The sequence below is a fragment of the Cnephaeus nilssonii genome (genome assembly GCF_951640355.1).
Source record: "Cnephaeus nilssonii genome assembly, chromosome: X".
Lineage (NCBI taxonomy): Eukaryota > Metazoa > Chordata > Mammalia > Chiroptera > Vespertilionidae > Cnephaeus > Cnephaeus nilssonii.
Genome location: NC_137071.1, coordinates 29,063,167 through 29,081,806, shown reverse-complemented (window position 1 = coordinate 29,081,806; position 18,640 = coordinate 29,063,167).

Sequence of the window (18,640 nt, the reverse complement as noted above, 5' to 3'; positions counted from 1 at the left end):
AATAAAATATCCAGTTTGACATATTTCTAATATTTGATGCCATGCTTCTCTTATTTAACTTTTATGAACTAACAACTAGTAATTCAGGAAAAACTTTTTTATGAATCTTTGTGTGAATAGAAATAGTCCTTCTGCATTATATATTTAAGTCATCATGAGCAGCACTTGCATGCTTTCTTTGTGTGTTTGTTTTTATGGTTATAAGAATATTTAACATGCAATTTCCTCTCTGAACAAAATTTTAAGTGTAAAATATATTATTTTTTTAATTTTTGAGTTAAATTTATTTTTGTGATATTGTTTAATAAAATTCTATAGGTCTCAAGTGTACAATTCTATAATACATTATCTTTATATTGCATTTTATGTTTACCAACCAAAGTCAAATCTCCTTCCATTTAGTAGACGCTCCTTTACCATTTATTATATCCCCCCACCTCTTTCCCTCTGGTAACCACCATATCGTTATTTGTGTCTATGAGTTTTCATTTTATGTTTGATCTTTTTTGTTCATTTGTTGCTTTTAGTTTTATATCCCACATATGAGTGAAATCATATAGTTTTTCATTTTTTTCTGTCTGACTTATTTCACTTAGCATGATACCCTCAAAGATCCATCCATACTGTCGCAAATGGCAGTATTTAATTTTTTCAGGTGTGTGTGTGTGTGTGTGTGTGTGTGTGTGTGTGTATGTGTGTGTGTTCTCTGTGTGTGTGTTTGTATCCAGAAGACAAATGAAAATTTGATACATTTTAATAACTCAAAAATGGGGGAGGGGTGTTGATCCAATCCTTGAATATAAATCCAGCCATTTGGTTATCCTTAGCAGCTAAGCACTTACTAGTAAGTCACTAAAACTAGAATAGATCTCATCATTTTACAGATGAGGACATTGAGACCAGAGAAACTACCTGTAATTGCTAGTTGGAGATAAAACTAGGGTTCTGCCTTTGTCCTACGTCTTTTAGCAGCTAGTCAGGTCTAGTAAATAAATTCTAAGGTCTTCAGAATTCTTTGAGGATTGAGTTCTGCTTATGTCTCTGGCTAAGAAATATACCTTTAGTTTTTTCCAGTTACAATTCATTTTTTTAATTTTAGCTTTCAATTATAGGCTACATTCGATATTATTTAGTATTATTTTCAGGTGTACTGTATAGTTCATAGATATATGTACTTTACAAAGTGATCCCCACAATATTTCCAGTACCCATTTGGCACCATGCTAGGTATTACATTATTATTAACTATATTCCTTATGCTACATTTACATCTCTGTGACTATTATGTGTGCCTCTGCATCCCTCAACTTTTTCAACTAGTCCCTCAACACATCTTCCCTCTGGCAACCATCTTTCTATTCTTTGTACCCATGAATCTGTTTCTTTTTATTTGTTCATTTATTTTATTTAGATTCCATATATAAAAGTCAAATCATAAGGTATTTGTCTTTCTCTGACTGACTTATTTCACTTAGAATAATACTGTCTATGTCCATTCATGCTATCACAAATGTATGCTTTCATTTTATTTTTTGTGACCAAGTAACATTCCATTATTATATGTATTACAATTTTTTATCCATTCATCAGTTGACTGGCACTTGTGTTTCTTCCATATCTTGCCTATTGTAAAGAATGCCAAAATGAACATAGGGGTGTATGCATTCTTTCAAATTAGTTTTTTTTTTGTTTGTTTCTTAAGTTATATACAAGAGGAACCTCCATACTGTTTTCAATACCAGCTGTACTACATTCCCACTAACAGTGCACGAGGGTTCCCTTTTCTCCACATCCACACTAGCACTCGTTGTTTATTGATTTATTGATGATAGTTGTTCTGACAGGCATGAAGTGATATCTCATTGTGATTTTAATTAGCCTTTCTCTGATGGTTAGTGATATTGAGCATTTTTCATGCCTATTGGCCTTCTGTATGTCCTCCTTGGAGAAATGTCTATTTAGGACCTTGCCCACTTTTTAATTACATTGGTGTTTAGTTGTTTTTTTGTGGTTGTTGTTGTTTTTTTTTTTTGGCGGGGGTTGAGTTATATAAGTTCTTTATAAATTTTGAATATTAATCCTTTAACAGATGTATCATTGGAAAATTTCTTCTTTAATTCAGTAGTTGTATTTCTTTTGTTGATGTTTTCTTTGCTGTGCAAAAACTTATAATTTGTTGCATTGCCATTTGTTTTGTTGTTGTTCCACTTGCTGGAGGAGATATAGCAGAAGAAATATTGCTATGAGAAATATCCAAGATATTACTGCCTCTGTTTTCTCAATGATTTTTTTGGTTTCAAGTCTTACACTTAAGTCTTTAATCCATTTTGAGTTTATTCTTGTATATTATGTAAAAAGGTGATATAATTTCATTTTTTGCATGTATCTGCCTAATTTTTCCAATACCATTTATTGAATAGACTGTCTTACTTGACTTCTTTATCATAAACTAGAGGCCGGTGCACAAAATTCGTAGATGGGGGTGTGTGTCCCTCAGCCCATCCTGCACCCTCTCCAATCTGGGACCCCTCAAGGGATGTCTGACTGCCTGTGTAGGATCGGGCCTAAACAGGCAGTCGGACATCCCTCTCACAATCCAGGTCTGCTAGCTCCCAAGTGCTTGCCTGCCTGCCTTCCTGATTGCCCCTAACTGCTTCTGCCTGCCAGCCTGATCACCCCCTAACCACTCCCCTGCCAGCCTGATTGATGCCTAACTGTTCCCCTGCCAGCCTGTTTGCCCCTAACTGCCCTCCCCTGCAGGCCTGGTCACCCCTAACTGCCCTCCCCTGCAGGCTTGATTGCTCCCAACTGCCCTTCCTTGCAGGCCTGTCCCTTCCAACTGCCCTCCCCTGCTGGCCATCTTGTAGCAGCCATCTTGTGTCCACATGGGGGTGGCCATCTTTGACCACATGGGGGCAGCCATCTTGTGTGTTGGAGTGATGGTCAGTTTGCATATTACTCTTTTATTAGATAAGATAGAGGCCTGATGCATGGGTGGGGGCCAGCTGGTTTGCCCTGAACGGTGTCCCGGATCAAGGTGGGGGTTCCCTTGGGGCCTGGGGTGGCCTGGGCGAGGGGCCTGTGGTGGTTTGCAGGTCAGCCACGCCCCCCAGGTATCCAAGCAGAGGCCCTGGTATCTGGGATTTATTTATCTTCTATAATTGAAACTTTGTAGCCTTGAGTGGAGACCTGGGCTAGCCAGGGTATGCGGAAAGCTTGGCTTCCTCCATCACCGGGGGCGACTCAATCCTCCTGCTCTCTCCAGCTCTGTGGCTGCCGCCATTTTTGTTGGGATTTATTTATCTTCTATAATTGAAACTTTGTAGCCTTGAGTGGAGGCCTGGCCCACCAGGGTGTGCAGAAAGCTTGGCTTCCTCCATTGCCAGGGAAACCCAAACCTCCTGCTTGCTCCGTGGCTGCAGCCATCTTGGTTGGGTTAATTTTCATACTCGCTCCTGATTGGCTGGTGGGCGTGGTTTGTGGATGCAGCAGAGTGATGGTTAATTTGTATATTACTCTTTTATTAGATAGGATTAATTGACCATATAGGGGCTTTCTATCATTTCCATTGATTTATATGTCTGTTTTTATGCCACTACTATGCTATTTTGATTATTATAGCTTTGTACTTCAACTTTGTTCATCTTTTTCAAGATTGTTGTGGCTATTCAAGGTCTTTTGTGGGTCCATATAAAATTTTAAATGCAAAATTTTCAATTCTTTAAACTCTAACTTTAATGTATGGTCATATACTCTTAGGAAGTTTTTACTCTATCTTTTCCAGTCACAATGAATTGGATTAACATGCATATGCTGTCCTAAATTTCACACAGGGGGTAATGTGAATTTTTAAAATTATAGGCAAGTTTTTTTTGAATTTCTGTTAAAGGCTAAGAAGTAGAGTTGCTGGGTCATATGGTAGTACTATTTCAAAAGTCTTGAGAAACCTCAATACTGTTTTTCACAGTGGCTTCACCAATTTATAATCCCATCAACAGTACATGAGTTGTCAATCATTGAACAAATGGATAAAGAATATGTGATATATACAATGGAAAATTATTCAACCATGAAAGGGAATGAAATCTTATAATTTGTGATATGAATGGAACTAAAGGGCATTATGCCAGGTGAAAAAGTAAGATAGCCCTAACTGATTTGGCTCTGTGGTTAGAGCGTCAGTCCATGGACTGAAGGTTCCTGGGTTAGATTCCCGTCAAGGGCATGTACCTTGGTTTTGAACCCGATCTCCATTAGTGGGTGTGTAGGAAGCAGCTGATTGATGTTTCCCTCTATCCTTTTCCTTTCCTCTCTGTAAAATCAATAAAAAAATATTTTTAAAAGAAAAAGTCAGAAAAAGAAAAATATCATATGATTTAACTTATATGTGAAATCTAAAAAACAAAATAACCAACTAAACAAAAGAGAAACAAACTCATAGATACAGAGAACAAATTGGTCTCCAGATGGGATGGAATTGGGGAGATGTATGAAAAGGGTGAAAGGGATTAAGAAGTAAATACTGCCAGTTATACAAATAGTCATGGGGATGTAAAGTAGAACATACAGAATATGGTCAATAATCCTCTCTAATAAAATGGTAATATGCAAATTAACCATCACTCCGCTACATAAGCCACACCCACCAGCCAATCAGGGCGAGTATGCAAATTAACCCCAATCCAAGATGGCTGCAGCCACAGAGAGCAAGGTTTCCCAGGTAACAGAGCAAGCCAAGCTTTCCATAGCTGTTGCAGGCCTAAGCCTCCACTCAAGCTACAAAGTTTCAATTATAGAAGGTAAACAAATTCAAACAAATGGCGGCAGAATGGAGCTTGAGAGAGAAGGCCAGGGTTGCCGGAGGAAACAGGGGAAGCAAAGCTTTCCGGACACCCTGGCCGGGCTCACCCACTTAAGGTTACAAAGTTTCAATTGTACAAGGTGAATTAACTGCCACAGAAATGGCTGCTGCCCCAGAAATGGCTGCCGCCCCAGGCTACAAAGTTTCAATTGTAGAAGGAAAATAAATTCCAGATACCAGGGCCTCCCCTTGGGTTGCCAGGAGGCGTGGCCGGCCTGCAAACCACCACAGGCCCCTCGCTCAGGCTGCCCCACACCCCAAGGGAACCCCCACCCTTATCTGTGACACCCTTCAGGGCAAACCAGCTGGCCTCCACCCATGCACCAGGCCTCTATCCTATCTAATAAAAGAGTAATATACAGATTGATCATCACTGCAACACATAATATAGCTGCCCCCATGTGGTCAAAGATTCTGCCCCCATGTGGACACAAGATGGCCACTACAAGATGGCCAGCAGGAGAGAGCAGTTGGGAGACACCCGGCCTGCAAGGGAGGGCAGTTGTGAGGGACCAGCCCTGCAAGGGAGGGCAGTTGAGAGGGACCAGGCTTGCAAGGGAGGGCAGTTGGAGGTGATCAACCCTGCAGGAGATGGCAGTAAGGGGTGACCAGGCTTGCAGAGGAGGGAAGTTGGGGGCAAACAGGCTGGCAGGGGAGCAGTTAAGCATCAACCAGGCTGGCAACAGAGTGGTTAGGGGGTGATCAGGCTGGCAGGTAGAAGCAGTTAGGGGCAATCAGGAAGGCAGGCAGGCAAGCAGTTGGGAGCCAGCAGTCCTGGATTGTGAGAGGGATGTCCGACTGCCCGTTTAGGCCCGATCCTGGTAGGATTGGGCCTAAACGGGCAGTCGGACATCCCTCCAGGAGTCCCAGATTGGAGAGGGTACAGGCTGGGCTGAGGGACAACCCCTCGCCGTGCACGAATTTCGTGCACCGGGCTTCTAGTATTATAATAAATATGTATGCTGTCAGACGGATACTAGATTTATTAGGGGGATCACCTCATAAATCATATAAATGTCTAATTACTATGTTATAGACCGGAAAGTAATACAATATTATATGTCAACTGTAATTGAACAATACATTTTTAGAAAATGAGAAAAAGAAAAAAAAAAAACTATGGGCAAGTGACCTTAATGCATGTTCTTGGAAAACTCCTAAGGCATATTATTAAACAGACTAGAGGCCCAGTGCATGATTTAATCATGCACGTGTAGGCTGTCTGTCTGCTGGTTGGGACCAGGTGTGGCCGGCAGCTCCGAAGTCTCTGGGCCCCTAGGGCGAGGCGGGGCGGGGGCATGGTCCTCCTGCGGCCGGAGCCCAGGCCAGGGTCTTCCCTTCACCTCCCACCCAGGAATGCTGGGGCCGCCGCTGCCTCCTCTGCCTTCCTGGAAACCCACGTCCTCTGCGGACACCGGGACACTGCCGTGCTCCTGCGGCCCAACTGCCGCTAGACTCCTCCCCCCGCGCCGCCCCGCCCGCCCACCCGCGCTGCCTCTAAACCTCCAAAACACCGGCTTTGCTCGCTGCCCCAGAGGCCCATCTGTGCTGCAGCACAGCCATGGTGCCTACACTGAGTTCGCGTCGCTGCTGGCAACACGAGCTCAGCGTCCTGCCGGCCCAATCACCACCCCAGCCACCCCGAGTTCCGCCCCCTGTGTCTCTCGCTGGCCCAATCGTAGGCGTAGCGGAGTGATGGTAATTTGAATATTACAATTTTATTATGTATGATGATAGTCTGGGAATGCATAAGAAATAAAGACACAATCACAAAAAGCATCAATGATTTCCTAAAAGAAAACAATGACAAATAACCTTAGTTTTGTTTTTGTTTGTTCCAATGCCTCAACCTCCTTCCCTTTAGCAACTATCAACTTGTTTTCCAAGGCAGCTGAATCATTTTACATTCCCTTCAACAGTATATAGGTTTTCAACTTATCCACATCCTTGCCATCATGTGTACTCTTTTTTAAATATGTTTTTATTGATTTTAGAGAGCGAGAAAGGGGAAGGGAGAGAGAGAAAAACATCAATCAGCTGCCTCCTGTACGACCCCTACTGGGGATCAAGCCTGCAACTTAGGCATTTTCCCTGACCAGGAAGCGAACTGATGACCTTTCAGTGCATGGGACGATGCTCAAACACTGACTCACACCAGCCAGGACATTGTGCTCTTTTAAAATATATTTATTGATATATTTACTTCTCAATTAGAGTTGACTTTTAATATTATACTAGTTTCAGGCATAAAACATAGCAGCTAGACATTTTTTTAAAACTTATAAGGTGATCCACCCATTAAGTCTAGTACTCACCTGACACCATACATAATTATTACAATACTAGAGGCCCTGTGCACAAAATTTGTGCACAGGTGGGGTCCCTAGGCCTGGCCGGTGATCGGGGCCTTTCAGATGCCTTTCGGGTCTTCCCTCCGGCTGCTGGCCAGGGCCTTCCTGCCGGCTGCCGGCTGTGGGCTGGGGGTAGGGACCGCGGGAGGTTGGCTGGCTGCAGGATGTTGGCTGTGGGAACGCATTGACCACCAGGGGTCAACTCCTGCATTAAATGTCTGCCCCCTTGTGGCCAGTGCACATCATAGTGACCTGTCGTTCTGGTTGTTCAGGTCGTTCCAGTGTTCCGGTCGCATAGGCTTTTATATATATAGATAGATTATTGACTATATTCCCTAACCTGTACTTTACATCCCTGTGGCTGTTCTTATAACTGGAAGTATGTACTCCTTTATCTCTTTCACCATTTTTACCCATTCTTCCCAAGCCCCTTCCCACCTGGCAACAATCAGTTTGTTCTTTGTATATCCAGATTGCTTCTGCATTTACTATGTTGAGATAAGAAATGACATAACTGCCTGGAATACACTATACTAAAGAACAATGAGAGCAAAAATGCAAGTACTCTTAATATTATAATGACAATAATTTTGAATCCCCTCTAAGAGTTTCCTAAAACATACATTAGAAACATGCTCTACAGTAACCATGGAAACATAGTGAAATATGGCATAAATTTAAACCTAATAGATGAAAAGATGTGGAGTGATACAAATATTTAATCCACAAAAGCCCAAAACCTAGTTGGTTTGGCTCAGTGCATGGAACATTGGCCTGCAGAATAAAGAGTCCCAGGCTTGATTCCAGTCAAAGGCACATTCCCAGGTTATGGGCTCAATCCCTGGTAGGGGGCATGTAGGAGGCAGCTGATCAGTGATTCTATCTCATCACTGATGTTTCTAACACTCTCTTCCTCTCGCTTCCTCTCTGAAATCAATAAAATATATTAAAAAAAAAAAGCCTAAGAATTTTGAATCAACAAATAACAGAATAAGGAGGAAACTAATGCTGCGAAAAATAATGTAGATGCAACTATATCAACAATTTTTTTACTTTATTATTCAAAGTACAAATGTTCCCATTTTTCCCCCCTTGATGCCCTCCACACCACTCCAGTCCCCTGCCCAAGCCTTCCCTGAACTATTGTTTGTCCATGGGCTGTGCATATAGGCATGTAAGTTCTTTGTTTAGTCTCTTTCTATCCCCACTTCTGAAATACATGAGTATGTTGCATGTTCCAATGTCTCTGGATCTGTTTTGTTCTTCAGTTTATCTTGTTCACTAGATTTCACATATAAGTGAGATCATATGATACTTTTCTTTCTCTGACTGGCTTATTTCACTTAGCATAGTACAATTAGTTTAAATGTAAATAGTTTAAACTCAATTTAAAAATGTTTTAATGCTGTATTAAAATAGATATAAATTTAAAAATAGATATAAATTATTTTATTAGAGTTATACTTTATACTATAAGGACACAGACTGAAACTGAAAGGATAGAGAAAGGTATATCATGTAAAAATGAAACTAAATGGTATTTAAACAACCTGGATGACTTTTACAGAGAATGTGGTGACTAAAAAAAAAGCCATAGGTAAAATAATATATACTGTATTTTTTATTAGTATGATTTTCAAAGTATACAAAAATAATTGTATGAGATAAAAAATCGGTTACCACTTGGAATATAGACTGTGAAGGAGCATGAGCAGACATTATGGGGTGATGGAAATTTTTTATATTCTTATTTGTGTTGTGATTATGCAAATATGCACTGAGTGGCCAGATTATTATGATCTCTGAACACATAATAATCTGGCCACTCAGTGTATATCCTATATAATAAAAGGCTAATATGAAAATTGTCCCCTTGACCAGAAGTTCGACCAGCAGGCAGGCCAGCCAACCGTCCATGTCCCCTCCCATTGTCCAGGATGGCTGGACCCCACCCATGTGCAAATTCATGCACCGGGCCTCTAATATATATCTGGCCACTCAGTGTATATGCAAATATGCATAATATCATGAAACTATTTATTTTTTAATAGTATACTTGTATTCTATTTATTATAAAATAAATTAATACATTTATTAAAAAAGAAACTGTAGTGAGCAGAAATATCATTAAGCATGCTATTTATCTTTATAAGCTTTGGCAGTTAAATAAGATTAATTTTGTCAGTTGAAGAAAAGATGGAACTAAGATATTGGACAATGATAACACAAAATGTGAAAGAGAGTAGATTGGAGTATCCATATAATAAAAGCCTAATATGCTAAGTGTCCGGTTCACCGGTCAGTCATTAAACTAATCAAAGCAAATATGCTAATGATGTACTAAGGCTGCTCAACCACTCGCTATGATGTGCACTGACCACCAGGGGGCAGATACTCTGACCAATAGGTTAGCTTGCTGCTGGGGTCTGGCTGATCAGGATTGAGTGAGACGGGCTGGACATGCCCTGGAACCCTCCCATGGTCCCTCCCCGGATGGACAACCTCCCATATCCCTCCCCGGCCCCGATCATGCACTGGTGGGGTCCCTCAGCCTGGCCTGCGCCCTCTTGCAATCTGGGACCCCTCGGGGGATGCTGGAGAGCCTGTAACAGCCCGATCCCACAGGCCAGGCTGAGGGATTCCCACTGGTGCATGAATTTGTGCACTGGGTCTCTAGTAGAGTTATAATGTTATTGTGTTGATTAAAAGAGAATATAGGTATTGATTAAACAGATTAGTTCTGCTATACATGTTAAAACTTTTAGGTTAAAGACATATAAACAGAATCTGTAATGTCTTTCTAGTAGAATGGAAAACAAAGGTAATAAAAAAAATGTGTTTAATAGAATGCAGTGAAGACAGAGGAAATGAGCCAAAACAAATGATACATAGAAGACAAAATGAGATGGTAGAATAAATCCAAATGTATCATAATCATAATGAACATAAAAGGATTAAAGGCATCTATTAAAATACAGAAACTCTGATATTGGTGCTATCCCCACTATTGCTGAAAGATTCCTTTCTACAACTTGGAAATGAATAGAGTATTTGAAACACACTAGTATTATCATTTAATATATATTCTATGACCTAAAGAAATAAAGATATAACAGATGTTATAACAATTACTATATTTTCTTCTCTTGTAGTCTGATCTCAACAATGAAATGGAATCTGACATGATAGACGTGGTAAGCAGCCTATTTTTCTCTTGGGAATAGAAATAAATATAAATCTAATATGTGTATTTTTTATTTTTTCTTTATTGATTAAGGTATTACATATATCTCCTTATCCACCCATTGCCCCCCAGTCCTCCACTCATGCCTTCAACCCCACCCACTGGTGTCTATTTCCATTGGTTACGCTTATATGCCTGCATAAAAGTCCGTTGGTTGATCTCTCCTCCTTACACCCACCCTCCCCTACCTTCCCTCTGAGGTTTGACAGTCTGATCGATGCTTCTCTTTCTCTGGATCTGTTTTTGTTCATCAGTTTATGTTGTACATTATATTCCACAAATGAGTGAGATCATGTGATATTTATCTTTCTCTGACTGGCTTATTTTGCTTAGCATAGTGCTCTCCAGTTCCATCCATGCTGTTGCAAATGGTAGGAATTCCTTCTTTTTCACTGCAGCATAGTATTTCATTGTGTATATGTACAACAGTTTTTTAATCCACTCATCTGCTGATGGGCACTTAGGCAGTTTCCAAATCTTAGCTATGGTGAATTGTGCTGCTATGAACATGGGTGTACATATACCCTTTCTTATTGGTGTTTCTAGTTTCTTGGGATATATTCCTAGAAGTGGGATCACTGGGTCAAAGGGAAGTTCCATTTTTAGGTTTTTGAGGAAACTCCATACTGTTCTCCACAGTGGTTGCACCAGTGTGCATTCCAACCAGCAGTGCACGAGGGTTCCTTTTCTTCCACATCCTCGCCAGCACTTGTCATTTGTTGATTTGTTGGCGATAGCCATTTTGATAGATGTGAGATGGTACCTCACTGTCATTTTGATTTGCATCTCTCGGATGATTAGTGACTTTCAGCATGTTTTCATATGTCTCTTGGACTTCCTCATGTCCTCTTTCGAAAAGAATCTATTTAGGTCCATTGCCCATTTTTTAAATTGGGTTGTTTATCTTTCTTTCCTTAAGTTGTATGAGTTCTCTGTATATGTTGGAGATTGAAACCTTATTGGTGATAACATTGGCAAATGTGTTCTCCCATGAAGTGGGTTTTCTTGTTGCTTTGTTGATGGTTTCTTTTGCTGTACAGAAGCTTTTTATTTTGATGTAGTCCAATTTATTTATATTGTCTTTACTTTCCATTGCCCTAGGAGCTGTATCAGTGAAGATATTGCTTCGGCATATCCCTGAGATTTTGCTGCCTGTAGATTCCTCTAATATTTTTTATGATTTCCCATCTAAGGTCTTTATCCATTTTGTGTTTATTTTTGTGTATGGTGTAAGTTGGTGGTCTAGTTTCAATTTATTGCATGTATCTGTCAAATTTTCCCAACATCATTTATTGAAGAGACTGTTTTGACTCTATTGTATGTTCTAGGTCCTTTGTCAAATGTTAATTGAGCATAGAGGTTTGGGTTGATTTCTGGGTTCCCTGTTCTATTCCATTGGTCTATATGTCTGTTCTTGTGCCAGTACCAGGCAATTTTGAGAACAGTGGCTTTGTAATACAGCTTGATATTTGGTATTGAGGTCCCTCCTAATTTGTTCTTCTTTCTCAGGACTGCTACAGCTATTCGGGGTCTTTTTTTTATTCCAGATTAATTTTTGGAGAGTTCATTCTAGGTCTGTGAAATATGCCATTGGAATTTTAATGGGAAGGTGCATTGAATCTTTATTGCTTTTGGTAGTATGGACATTTTAATGATGTTGATTCTACCAATCAATGAACATGGTATGTTCCTCCATCTGTTTCTGTCCTCCTCTATGTCTTTTTCCAGTGTCCTATAGTTTTCTGAGTACAGGTCTTTTACCTCTTTAGTTAAGTTTATTTCTAGGTATCTTAATTATTGTGGTGTGATGGTAAATGGGATTGTTTTTTTAATCTCTCTTTCTGTAAGTTCACTATTGGTGTATAAAAATGTCATAAATTTCTTGGTGTTAATTTTGTACCCTGCTACATTGCCAAATTCATTTATTAAGTCTAATAATTTTTTAATGGAGTCTTTATGGTTTTCTATGTACAATAGCATGTCATCTGTGAATAATGACAATTTTACTTTTTATTTTCGAATTTGGATACATTTTTTTTTCTTGCCTAACTGTTATGGCTAGCACTTCCAGGACTACCATATGTCGAACAGGAGTAGTGAAAGTGGACATCCCTATATCCTACCTGTTATTAGGAGAAATAGTTTTAGTTTTTGCCCATTGAATATGATGTTGGCTGTAGGTTTGTCATTTATAGCTTTTATTATGTAGAGGTCTTATCCCTCTATTCCCATTTTGCTGAGGGTTTTTATCAAGAAAGGGTGTTGGATTTTATCAAATGAGTTTTCTGAATCAATTGATATGACTATGTGAATTGTGACTCTCAATTTGTTTATGTGATGTATCACGTTTATTGATTTGCAGATATTGTGCCATTCTTGCATCCCCGGGATAAATCCTACTTGATCATGGTGAATGACCTTTCTGTTGTAATGCTGGATGTGGTTTGCTAGAATTTTGTTGAGGATTTTGACATCCATGTTCCTGAGGGATATTGTCCTGTAATTCTCTTCGTTGTGTTTTCTTTATCTGGATTTGGTATTAGGGTTATGCTGGCTTCATAGAATGAGCTTGGAAGTGTTCCTTCCTCTTGAATTTTTGGAATAGTCTGAGGAAGATAGGTTATAGTTCTTCTTTGAATGTTTGATAAAACTCGCATATGAAGCTGTCTAGCCCTGGGGTTTTGTTTGCTGAAAGCTTTTTGATGACTGCTTCAATTTCCTCCATAGTTATTGGCCTATTGAGATTGTTAGATTCTTCCTGATTGTGTTTTGGAAGTTTGTATTTTTCTAGGAATATGATCATTTTCTCTAGGTTTTCTAGTTTGTTGGAATAGAGTTGTTCATAGTATTTTATAACAAACCTTTGTATTTCTGTGGGGTCTGTTGTTATTTTGCATCTTTCATTTCTGATTTTGTTCATTTGGGTCCTTTGTCTTTGCTTCTTTGTGAGCCTGGGTAGAGGTTCACCAATCTTGTTTATCCTTTCAAAGAAGCAGCTCTTGTTTCATTGATAATTTTTATTGTTGTTGTTTTTTGTCTCTATGTCATTTATTTCTGCTCTGATCTTTATCATCTCCTTCCTTCTGCTCACTCTGGGCTTTTCTTGTTGCTCTCTTTCTAATTCTTTAAGTTGTAGAGTCAGATGAGTCATTTATATTTCTTCTATTTTTTAGGTAATCCTGTAGAGCTATAAACTTCCATCTCAGGACAGCTTTCATTGTGTCCCATAAATTTTGGATTGTTGTGTTTTCATTGTCATTCTTTCCAGGATGTTTTTAATTTCTTCTTTGATCTCATTGTTCACCCATTTTTTAATAGCATGCTATTCAGCTTCTAAGTGTTTGATTTTTTTATTGTTTTTATTGTAGTTGATATCTAATATTATGCCATTGTGATCTGAGAAGATGCTTCCTATGATTTTAATCTTATTGAATTTGGAGAGACTTTGCCTGTGACCCAACATGTGGTCTATCTTTGAAAATGTCCCATGTGCACTTGAGAAGAATGTATATTCTGTGGCTTTGAGGTGACATATTCTGAAGAGGTCAATTAAGTCCATCTGATCTAGTGAGTCATTTAGGATTTCTGTTTCTTTGCTGATTTTTTGTCTAGAGGATTTATCCAGTGATGTCAGTGGGGTATTAAAGTCCCCTACTCTGATTGTATTGTTGTTGATATCTCCCTTGATATCTTCTAGGAGTGTTTTTTTTTATGTATTTGGGTGCTCCTGCATTTGGTGCATATATGCTTACCAGTGTTATATCCTCTTGTTGTATTGATCCCTTTAGTATTATGATGTGGCCTTCCTTATTTCTTGTTATGGCCTTCACTTTGAGGTCTATTTTGTCAGATATATGTATTGCTACCCCATCTTTTTTTTCATTTCCATTTGCCTGAAAGATATTTTTCCATCCCTTCACTTTTTATCTGTATGAGTCCCTTGTTCTTAGGTGGGTCTCTTTTAGACAGCATATATATGGGTTATGTTTTTTTTTATCCATTTATCCACTCTATATCTTTTGATTGGAGCACTTAGTCTGTTTACATTTAAAGCTATTTTTGATAGGTACTTGTTTGTAGTCATTGCTATTTTGTGTGCTTGTTTTCTTTCTTCCCTTTTTATTTCTTCTTTTTACATCATTCCCTTTAGCATTTCTTGCATTGCTGGCTTGGGAGTGATAAAATCCCTTAGCCTTTTTTGTCTGTGAAGCTCCTTATTTCTTCTTCACTTTTAAATGATAGCCTTGGTGGATAGAATATTCTTGGATTCAGTCCCTTGCTTTGCATCACTTTGTAAATTTCCTTCCATTCCTTTCTGGCCTGATTTGTTTTTATTGAGAAATCATTAGATCATCTAATGGGAGATCCCTTGTACATAATTTTCTGTCTCTCTCTTGCAGCCTTTAAAATTCTCTCTTTTTCCTAAACGTTTGCCATCATAATTATGTCATGTCTTGGTTTGGGTCTTTTCAGGTTTATGTTTTTTTGGACTCTCTGTGCTTGTGTGCCTTTTTTCTTCCCCACATCAGGGAAGTTTTCTGAGATTATTTGTTTAAATAGGTTTTCTAACCCTTTTTCCTCTTCCTGTCATTCGGGCACCCCTATTTTTTGTATGTTGCTTCGTTTCATGTTGTCCCAAAGCTCCCTTAGGCTGTCTTCCTCTCTTTGAATTTTTTTCTCCAATAGCAGTTCAGGTTGGGTGTGTTTTCCTTCCCTGTATTCTAATTCACTAATTCTGTCCTCTGCTTCTCATAGTCTACTGTTGAAACTTCCCATGGTGTTGTTTTTTTTTTTTGCAGCTATATCACTCGTTATTTCTTCTTGATTCTTATATAAGTTGTTGATTTTTTCATCTATGCAGTTTATGTACTATATGACCCTTATTCTGAATTCTTTTTCTGATATATTACATGCCTTCATTTCACTTACATGCTTTTCTGGAGATTCCTCCTTTTCATTCCTTTGGGGGTTTCTTCCTCTCCCCATTTTTGCTCTCACCAAAGGATATAGGTTTCGAGTCATGCAGGGGCTGCTCCTCAGGTGGCAGCGGTTTCTTGGATGGCTGCTACTCCTCCAGCAGTCGTGGCAGCAGAGGCTTCTCAGTTTGTGGCAGCTCCTCTGGTGGGTGCTGCTCACAGCAATGGTGGCTTCTCTGGCTCACAAGGCAGGCTGCTCATGCAGTTGCTGCTCCTCGCTCAGGGGCGGGCTGCCCACACAGCTGCTGTTCCTCGGATGGGGGCAGTCTGCTCACATGGTTGATGCTCCTTGGATGGGGGTGGGCTGCTCACGGAGCTGCTGCTCCTCAGATGGGCGCAGGCTGCTTACAAGGCTGCTGCACCTTCTACAGGGGCAGGTTGCTCACAGGTAAACAGCCTTTTAAAGTCTTGTTTTATAAAATAAAATGTTTCACATATACTGCATTCCTTTTGATGCTAGAATGCTAAATAATTGCATTTCCTTTAGCTCTCTGTATAAATGTATAGAGACATAAATATTTAGTGAATATTTAGAGCATAGTCTGGTTTATTTTTTTCTGCCATACAAATGAAATTGTTTGCAAAAAGGGAAATAATCAAATGTTTCTTACAGAAGATATATCAAAATGTGAAGCATAAATAAATAAAATTAATTAAGAGGTATTACAAATATCCCCATTTCCCCACTTTCACTCACTCCAACTCACTCCCATTATAAATTGTATAATTCACAATGAGCAAATATGAGCAGTATCTCATATAGCAAAACAAAAACAAAAATAGTTCCTTTGTTTGCATTACTGATTTGTAACACTCTTCTTCTGGAAAATTATTTCCTTGTGTGTATCTTTCTTTGGGAAGAGATTATAATTACACTTGAAATTTTTAATTACTCAAGAACGAGACCTTGGTACACTTAATAAGACAAAGTTTTTGAAATTATGTATATCAAATATTTTTATAGATAATTTTATCTTCATAAAATGCCACTGTTGAGGAAATATTTTTTCTAAAGAATTTCCAACAAAAGAGCCCTCAAAACTATACTTTATGTCTTGGGTACTTCTTTTTATTCTTCCTTTAAAAAAAAATCTAATGGTACTTTTTAGAATTACAGATTGTCTAAAGTATTTTAGATGTGGCTGAAACAAATAGAATTAAGTAGATATATTTCTTCCATTCTAGACAAATTTAGTATCATTTGAAGAAGTTTAATAAGCTCAAACACTCCTATAATTACAAATGGTTTAAGAGTAGTTTATTTTTTGGGTGTATTTATTTTTCTTTTAAAAATCTTATTGTTGAAAATATTACATATAACCATTTTCCCCTGCATTGCCCTCCTCCACCCAGACCCCTCCATGCTCCATGCCTTCACTACCTTATTGTCTGTGTCCATGGGTAATGCATATATGCATATAAGTTCTTTGTTTAATGTCTTCCCTCACCCCACCTGCCCCCCTTTCCTTTGAGATTTGTAAGTCTATTCTATGTTTCCATGCTTCTGGTTCTATTTTATTCATCAACTTATTTTGTTCATTAGATTCCTTGTTCATTTATTTTGATATTTAGAATTAATTGTGTATAGATATATACAGTATTTTTGCCATTTTATTGTTCATACTTTTTATCTTTCCTCTCTTTCTCCTCCTCCTCCTCTTCCTCCTCCTTCTTCTCCTTCTCCTCCTCCTCCTCCTCCTCCTCCTTCTTCTTCTTCTTCTTCTTCTTCTTCTTCTTCTTCTTCTTCTTCTTCTTCTTCTTCTTCTTCTTCTTCTTCTTTCTTCTTCTTCTTCCTTCTTCTTCTTCTTCTTCTTCTTCTTCTTCTTCTTCTTCTTCTTCTTCTTCTTCTTCTTCTTCTTCTTCTTCTTCTTCTTCTTCTTCTTCTTCTTCTTCTTCTTCTTCTTCTTCTTCTCCTTCTCCTTCTCCTTCTCCTTCTCCTTCTCCTCCTTATCCTTATCCTTATCCTTATCCTTATCCTTCTTCTTCTTCATGAAGACTCTTCAACATGTCATGAATACTGGTTTGGTGGTAATGAACTCCTTTAGCTTTTTCTTGTCTGTGAAGCTCTTTATATGACCTTCAATTCTAAATGATAGCTTTGTTGGGTAGAGTAATATTGCTTGTAGGTCCTAGCTTTTCATCAATTTGAATATTTCTTGCCACTTCCTTCTACCCTGAAAAGTGTCTGTTGAGATATCAGCTGACAATTGTATGAGTGCTCCCTTGTAGATAACTAACTGCTTTTTTCTTGCTGCTTTTAAGATTCTCTCTTTGTCTTTAATCTTTGGCACTTTAATTATGATGAGTCTTGGTGTGTGCCTATTGGGTTCATGTTGTTTGGGACTCTGCACGTCCTGGACTTATAAGTCTATTTCTTTCACCAGGTAGGGGAAGTTTTCTGTCATTATTTCTTCAAGTAGGTTTTCAATATCTTGCTCTCTCTCTTCTTCTGGCACCACAATAATGTGAATGTTGGTATGCCTGAAATTGTCCCGAGGATATTGGGTGTTTTTTTGTTTGTTTGTTTGTTTTTTGCTTTCTCATATTCCAAATCATTGGTTTGATTCCTGGCATCCTTTACTCTATTGTTGATTCCTAATAAATTATTCTTCATTTCAGTTAGTTTATCCTTCATGTCTAACTGGTCCTTTTCATGATTTTGATATTCTCACTAATTTCCTAGGAATTCTCACTAAGTTCCTTGAAGCCCTCATTAAGTTACTTAAGCATCCTTATAACCATTGTTTTGCTTTGCTTGTTTGTTTTTTCAATGTATTTTTATTAATTTCAGAGAAGAAGGGAGAGGGAAAGAGAGATAGAAACATTTATTATGAGAGAGAATCATTGATCTGTTCCCTTCTGTATTCCCCCTACTGGGGATCAAGTCCAGAACCTGGGCGTGTGCCCTCACCAGGAATTGAACTGTGACTTCCTGGTTCATAGGTCAATGCTCAGTCATTAAGCCATGCCAGCCGGGCCATTGTTTTAATTCTGTATCTAGTACAGTGATGGTGAACCTATGACACGCGTGTCAGCACTGACACGCGTAGCCATTTCTGATGACACATGGCCACTGAGGCAGCCGCATGCTGAGGATGAAACATTTGCTGCTCCTGAGGATGAAACATTTGCGAAATAATGTTTTTTCCTCAAAGTGACACACTACCCGAGTTATGCTCAGTTTTTTGGCGAAGTTTGACACACCAAG